The sequence below is a fragment of the Simochromis diagramma genome, unplaced genomic scaffold, assembly GCF_900408965.1.
Source record: "Simochromis diagramma unplaced genomic scaffold, fSimDia1.1 OVJJ01000531.1, whole genome shotgun sequence".
Classification (NCBI taxonomy): Eukaryota; Metazoa; Chordata; class Actinopteri; order Cichliformes; family Cichlidae; genus Simochromis; species Simochromis diagramma.
Genome location: NW_024387353.1, coordinates 1,900,471 through 1,908,774, shown reverse-complemented (window position 1 = coordinate 1,908,774; position 8,304 = coordinate 1,900,471).

Genomic DNA, 8,304 nt, shown 5'->3' with positions numbered 1-8,304 from the left:
TTTTTTTTTTTTTTCAATTTCTTCTCTCATTTTTCATTGCTTTGTTTAAAGTTTTAAAGAATAAAAAAAATCTACATTAAATAAGAATCGAGTGTTTCTCTTACTTTTGTGGAATACATGAAGTTAAGCGAAGTTTATGTTAAAGAATAAGTGCGAAGGGGAATTGATAAGAACTTAGAGATTATGATTTTATTACTGAGAATATTGAGCGACACCGCCGTTATTCATGCAAAGTCATTGCATGCTGTTTAATGAATGTTTCAGCATGTTGTAGCTTGTTATATAAAGCAAGTTGAGTTCTCAGGTGGAGTAGAAAAGCACAATATAAGAATGAGTCAAATGATCAGTGTTGAGGTAGGTATCTTAAAGTATTCTATTATGCAGAGTACTTTTTTAAAGTAATGCAGTACATTATTTTGGTGTTTTTCTGTAAAATCACCTGAAACACACCATCTCATAACTATCATTTAACAATAAGAACTTATAGGCTACAGTCCCTCACGCCAATATAAATCTGTCATGGTCCTGGGTCGTTGACCCAGTGTTTTGTGTTTATTCTGATTTTGTATTAGTTTAGGGTTAACCTGAAGTTTGGTGTATTGTCAGCCCTACCTGTGTCTGTCCTTGGTGCTCTGTTCATGTCCCCGTGTTGTGTTGTACATCAGTCTGTTTCCTGTTTTATTTTGAAGGCTCGTGTTCTGGATTTCCTGTTCTGTTCTGAAGGTCTGTGTCTGTTGTTATTGTGTTCAGCTTGTCTCCTCCGGTCCCCATGTGTATTAGGTTCAGCTGTTCTTCCCTCCTGTGTGTGATTACCTGATTACCTTGTGTGTGTGTGTATATTTAGTGGGTGTCGGTCTGTGTTCGTTGTCGGCTCGTCTGCGTTCCTCCGTGTATCTCTGCATTCATCTGCGTTCTATGGTGTTTCGTTCCTGTCTCTGCGTCTCTCTGCCCCGCACCCCTTTTGTATGGTCTCAGGTTTGTCTTTAGTTTCTCCCATTTAGGTTTGTAATTGCTCATGCTGAGTTGCCTGTTTTTGCCACCACCACCACCTTGTAAATAAACATCACTCTGTCATCAGTTCGCTGCATCTTGGGTCCTCCTTTTCCTCCACACCACACGGCTCCCTCTGCCAGCCGTGACAAAATCCCTATCCTAATGAGGCCACACATACAGTGGCTTGCAAAAGTATCCGGCCCCCTTGAACTTTCCCACATTTTGTCACATTACAGCCACAAACATGGATCAATTTTATTGAAATTGCAAGACAAAGTTATCAGACTAGTATTGAACAGCAAAAAAGAAAAAATATACAAACCTGAGAAAACTGGACTTAAAGTTTCTATTTGAAGTATTTATATAAGTTATGCAGACAATTGTGACTCACTGATTTTGGTGATTTATTGTGTTTTTTTTCTCTTTCTTTAAGAAATGTTTTCATAATGAGCAATATTCAGGAACTGGTTCACATGTATTTGAGCTGCTATGAATCAGAGGTCAAAGGTCAAAATTTGATTGACTGAGAAACAGATAGGTTTCCAACTTCTTATTTTTTTCACTCAACAACATTTTCACTCTATCACTCTGTGTGTGTGTGTGTGTGTGTGTGTGTGTGTGTGTGTGTCCTCATTGAACTGTATCAGTCTCTGCAGTATCTTCCAGCTGCAGCAGTCACTTCAGTTTCTGTTCAGTCTGACTGAGGGAGGTTTTTGTACGACTGTTTTTCACTGTGTGAACAGATGCTGACTGTTGATATAATGCTGACCTACACAGTAATAAACTGCTGCATCTTCAGCCTGGACTCCACTGATGGTCAGAGTGAAGTCAGAGTTTGATCCACTGCCTGTAAAACGAGCTGGAATCCCTGAATATCGACTGCTAGTGTAGTAAATGAGCAGTTTATGAACTCCTCCATCTTTCTGTTGGTACCAGGATAAATGATTGCTATAAATATTCTGACTGGTCCTACACTTGATGCTCACAGTTCCTCCCACAGCAGAGCTCACTGCTCCAGGCTGAGTCACTGTGATCTGTCCTCTGGACTCTGAGGACACAGAGACAAAAACATAAAGCAGCTTCATGGTTTTGTGGGCTTCATTTCAGAGGGACAGATGTTGATAGAGGAGAGGAGTTTGATTCTCTGGACTTTACCTGTGAAGCAGCAGCAGAGGAGAGTCCAGATGAGGACGCAGATCAAAGTCATGTTTTTGATGAGGAGGATTTCTGTGGCTTCTGTTGTGATGAAGGACAGCTGTCAGTCATCCAGTGTTCAACTCTCAGGACTATAAACTCTCCCAGAGCACTGGAGCATGGTGCTGCTGATGCAAAGTGCCTCTATGGAAATCATCTGACTGACTCACACAGGGACTTGGATCTATCAGCTCACATGTTATTGAATATAAGTATTTTTTGAAGAATGGTTTGGGGTTGAACTTAACTTAACCTGGACAGATTTGTGCCCAGTGAAATGAAAGTCCTTTGCACCATTTAATCACATTTAAATCGTCTGTCTGGACTAGTGATGTGCGAATCATGAACGAATCGTTCAATACTCAAGAATCACTTTACTGCCTCGTGAATCATGATTCACAACCCCAACTGACTCACTGACTCATCCCTGTTGCTGTTTGCAAACTAATTTCATTAGTAGAAATATATCTAGCTCATAATTAAAATTGTGGGGAAAAAAACAACAGCCAGTTCTATCTATCTGTGCTGCTCTAGTCCGGCATCTCCTGGTGTAGGTGTCCTGAAGCGGGGGGAGAGCAATCCTGCAGCAGCGTTCTGCTGTACGGATCAAATCAAATCAAATCACTTTTATTGTCACATCACATGTGCAGGTACAGTGGTACAGCACATGTGAGTGAAATTCTTGTGTGCGAGCTTCACAAGCAACAGAGTTGTGCAAAATACAATAATGTAAACAAGCAAAATACAAGAATGGCTACATCTGAAACTAATAAATATATATTCAATATATAATAGTATATGCATTCCTGGATGTGTATACTAAATATTTTTCTACGTGTGTGTGTGTGTGTGTGTGTCCTCAGTGAACTGTATCAGTCTCTGCAGTATCTTCCAGCTGCAGCAGTCACTTCAGTTTCTGTTCAGTTTGACTGAGGGCGGTTTTTGTACGACTGTTTTTCACTGTGTGAACGAATACTGACTGTTAACATAGAATTCACCCATACAGTAATAAACTGCTGCATCTTCAGCCTGGACTCCACTGATGGTCAGAGTGAAGTCAGAGTTTGATCCACTGCCTGTAAAACGAGCTGGAATCCCTGATTGTCGAGTGCTAATATAGTAAATGAGCAGTTTAGGAACTCCTCCATCTTTCTGTTGGTACCAGGATAACCAATTACTATTAACATTCTGACTGGTCCTGATCACTTAGTTAATGACTGGTGGAGCAGAAAAAACACCTGGCAGAAACTTCTTAATGGAGAAATTCAAATTGTGGTTCAAAAACTGATTCACGTTCCCTAGGTGATACCCGCCCCGCCCTGAAGCTACTGGGTCCCTCCGAAAAGGAGCTGAAACAGGGGAAGGCTACAGTCATGTGTCTGGCCAACAAGGGCTTCCCCTCAGACTGGAGTCTGTCCTGGAAGGTGGATGGCAGTGGCAGCATCAGCTGGGAGGAGAGCAGGAGCCCCGTGGTGCAGGAGAACGACGGCCTCTACAACTGGACCAGCACCCTGAGGCTCCCTCCAGTGGATGAAGGTGGGCTCTGTGACCTGTGAGGCTGCCCAGGGCTCCCAGAATCTGGTCTCAGAGATATTGAGGAGAGACCAGTGTTCCCAGTCCTAATGTCAATCGCGGAGCCGTTTTTCTTGTGGTAAAGCTCTAAGCTTGTGTGCCATAACATCCTTGTTTCTTTGTTCCTTTCACTTTTCATATTTAAAAAAATCCAACAAAATAAAAATAAAAAATTCTCCCATAAATACAACAATCATAACAAATGCCCCTGCACTGATCCTTTTGTGTCTACTGTCTGTTCTAAAAACAATAAAATCTAATGAGTAAACATGTTCTTGAGTTTGAGTTTAACAAATACACCAACCAGGCCAACCAAAATAAAAAATCAGTGTCAAATAATCTGCAATGGTTGACTATATTGTTATTTCCACATTTAATATATTTTTTTTTAAAAAAGTAGAAGCCAAGTTAATCGTACATTATGTCTTTCCTCTTCATAATTTCTAGTCTTGATGTGGCCATCTGACCTGTATTTGTACACAAACACACACACAGGCAGATGGCATGACAGCACCATCGTTTATGTCCTCGCAACTTAGGCAACCAGTCTGTATTTCTACAATAAAATCGAAAAGCTTTTTGTATTCTCCACCAAGCACAGAACGGCACCTACACAAGAGATATATATAATCGCATGAATCAGCATTTGAAAGTCAGAATGACAGAAGATGAGCTTTGAAGCGCCAAGAACACAACCTACTTGGATGTAATGGGTATCATAAATTTATTAATGCTGTCATGTACTGCTGCACTAGACTGAAACAGTACTGTAGTTTTAAAAAAATGAATTGTTACACATTATATGTTACACTGCCCTGATTTTAAATAATTAAGCTGAATCCATACAAATCTGTATTTCTATCTTGAAAAAACAGTCTGAATTGGGTTTATTTTATCACAAGCTTAATATTTGGGGTTGTTTTCTGGAAACCAGAGATCGAAAACATTTCATATGTTGATGGTTTATACCAGAATTCACTGTTTTGCAGGTAATTCATTGAACATTATTGGAGGGTCTTTACCTACAACATATAACATCATAAAATAATTGTTGATCTGATTTGATGCAATAAAACTGAATACAAAAAAATATTTAAAATGTAATAAATGCAAATATTATAATTAAAGCTTTACTAAATTATGAAATAGTTTACGTCTCTGAGCAGTCGTTTATTCAGATTTTCTTCTTCTCAGTTCCTCTCCAGCTGAGGGAGGTTTTTGTACGACTGTTTTTCACTGTGTGAACACATGCTGACTGTTGATAACATGATAACTCTGACAGTAATAAACTGCTGCATCTTCAGCCTGGACTCCACTGATGGTCAGAGTGAAGTCAGAGTTTGATCCACTGCCTGTAAAACGAGCTGGAATCCCTGAATCACGATTGCTAGTGTAGTAAATGATACGTCTGGGAGGTTTTCCATCTTTCTGTTGGTACCAGGCTAAAGCTTGAGAGTTTTGAACATTCTGACTGGTCGTACACTTGATGCTCACAGTTGCTCCCACAGCAGAGCTCACTGCTCCAGGCTGAGTCACTGTGATCTGTCCTCTGGACTCTGAGGACACAGAGACAAAAACATAAAGCAGCTTCATGGTTTTGTGGGCTTCATTTCAGAGGGACAGATGTTGATAGAGGAGAGGAGTTTGATTCTCTGGACTTTACCTGTGAAGCAGCAGCAGAGGAGAGTCCAGATGAGGACGCAGATCAAAGTCATGTTTTTGATGAGGAGGATTTCTGTGGCTTCTGTTGTGATGAAGGACAGCTGTCAGTCATCCAGTGTTCAACTCTCAGGACTATAAACTCTCCCAGAGCACTGGAGCATGGTGCTGCTGATGCAAAGTGCCTCTCTATGGAAATCATCTGAATCAAGGACATGTAATTATTTGTTCTTTGCACAGTTTTGCTTTCATCAGCTTCTGAAATGAAAAAGTTTAGTTTTTCAGTACAAATAAACAGAATAGAGCCCTTTCATCACTGTGAAAACAGGTCCTTGAATATTTAATCATAAATCCTTAAATAATTCTTTGTCAGTGATGCATTTTTCAGGTACAAAGAACATTTTATTATCATTTTTAATGAGATGTGCAAAGGGCCCTTGAATTCTGTGCATTTAAAAGTGGAGTAGAACCAACCACAAAATCACCTTCAATTCTTCATCAGATGATGGTTTAAAGCAGGGGTCTCAAACTTGCGGCCCGTTTACTAACATGAAGAATTACAACACAATTTGGCCTTTGAAGTTCCTTTTTTGTTAGGGAGGGTTTGTGTGCTGTTGAGTGCAATGTTACAATAAGTTCTTTAAAACAACCAGAAAGACAGCACCAATGTGTTTACTTTGTAGTTCAATGAAAGGCTTCAGTTCGTTAACAGTGTGAAGTACTGCGCTCACGGTTGCAGTTTTGTCTTGTTAAACAATATTTGACATAAAAAAATAAATAAATAAAAAAACACTACATTTTCAGAAATATTTGTTTTCTTGTTTGGTTGGTGTTTTTTCACTGCTTGAACACTAAATTGGCCCTTCAATGAGATGACAGTGCCAGCAGTGGCTCACAGCTCAATTAGGTTTGAGACCCCTGATTTAAAGGAACAGGAATACTGGTTATGTTTTTTGGACCTTGGTCGTTTTTTGTGATGAGAGGAGATGATCAATGTTGAGTTTTTCATGTTCCCAGAGTTGCACTTTTAATACTGCTTTGATTTCATTACTGTGCTAGTGCTTATGAACTTCGTTGGAGTCTTGTGTTTGTTTTTAGATTCCTGTTTTGACTTTAGTTATCCTCGTGATATGTTTCAGGTCTTGTTCACGTTGGACCTTGTGGTGATTTTGTTATTTTTATTATTAGTAGTAGTAGTATTATAGCCTCCCCAGTGTTTCCATTTCTCTTATCTGCTCTGTTATGTAGTTTATTCCTCTCACTTTTCTAATTAAAGTTTTGGTTTGGTTCCTGTTTAACATCTGAAGAAAGTTGAAAGTCTAGATCACAGGTGTCGTACTCCAGGCCTCGAGGGCCGGTGTCCTACTGGTTTTAGATGTATCCTTGATCCAACACAGCTGATTTAAATAACTAAATGACCTCCTCAACTTGTCTTGAAGTTCTCCAGATTCTTGGCAATGAACTAATCATTTGATTCAGGTGTGTTGACCCAGGGTGAGATCTAAAACCTGCAGGACACCGGCCCTCGAGGCCTGGAGTTCGACACCCCTGTAGATTTTCCGTGCAGACTGTCATGGTCCTTCTGTCCTAGTCAGTCTGACCTGCTATTTCTGCCATTCTCTCCTCCACCAGCTCTCTCTCTGCCTCCACTATCACTGTGTGTGTGTGTTCTGGTGTTCTCGTCTTTGTGCAGCATCAGTACTTTGAGAAGAGTTTCCACTTCTGGGCCACAAACACCTGCTGGCAATCACACACCTGCCTGATGATCTTGTCAAGCGCCACTATTCAGGAGTGTCATGTGTCTTTGACCCAGTGTTTTTGTGTTTTTTTGGACTTGGTTATTTATTATTGTGGTGATTTTGTTTCTTAGTCTTGATTTGTGCTTCCTACTTTAATTGTTTATATTTCTATTTATTTAGTCTGTTCTCTTTCGTGTCCTGGTTCTCTTGGTCTCATCTGTGTCTTCTCTCCAGCCCATCATGTTACCCCCTCGCTGTCCCTCGCTCTCTGTCTCTATGTTGTGTTTCCTGTTTTATTTTGGTAGTCCTTGTCTCACGTGTATTGTGTATAGTTTTGCTTCCCCCTCATCTCATTATAGCTGTGTCCCAAAACGTCGGCTGCATCCTCCGGAGGCCGCATTTGAAGGCCGATTACGTCACAGCCAGGCGACGAAGGCTGTCCCAATTCGTCAACTCCTTCAAATGCATCCTTCATTTCCCCAAATTTGAAGGATGGGTGGGGTGTGTCCTTCGTGGCCCACCATATCCCAGAATTCATAGCGCAGCCCAGCCAAATTTCAGCAGCCAACAATGGCACTAAGTTTTAAAATTACTCTTATTAATCTTTCTGGGCCACAAAATAAACTTTTAACATATTTTAAGGCGAGAAAGTAGCTGCGTAAATTACAAATATCTGCTTGGTTTATCAAGACATCGCATATTTGCAAAAGTGTGCCGACGTTTTCGGAGACGTCTGTTACCCACCAGCTCGATAGCAAGCCGGGGGGTTCAATGGTCACTCCAGCCGGCGAGAGCAGCGCACTCCCGGCTTCATCGTTTTCAGACCCCCGCTCTTTCGCTACTCAGGTTAAACATGATATAAGTCACTCGGATAACTTAAAAATGAAATTGTTTGCCTTTTTTATGTGTTTTATTTTTTTCCGGAGTAAATCGGTTTGGCTGAGATCAAAGTTATTAGATTATTAGATTAAATAAAACTTTATTAATCCATCGGGTGGGTTCCTCCGGGATTTTCACACAGCTGAATAAACGTTAAACAGAAAACTGATTAAACAGAAGTGTGAGACGGTCGAGAATTTCCGCCAGTGTCCTGTTATATTTTAGATAACAAGGAGCAGACGGCCGAGTTTATTAAACACCACCGACA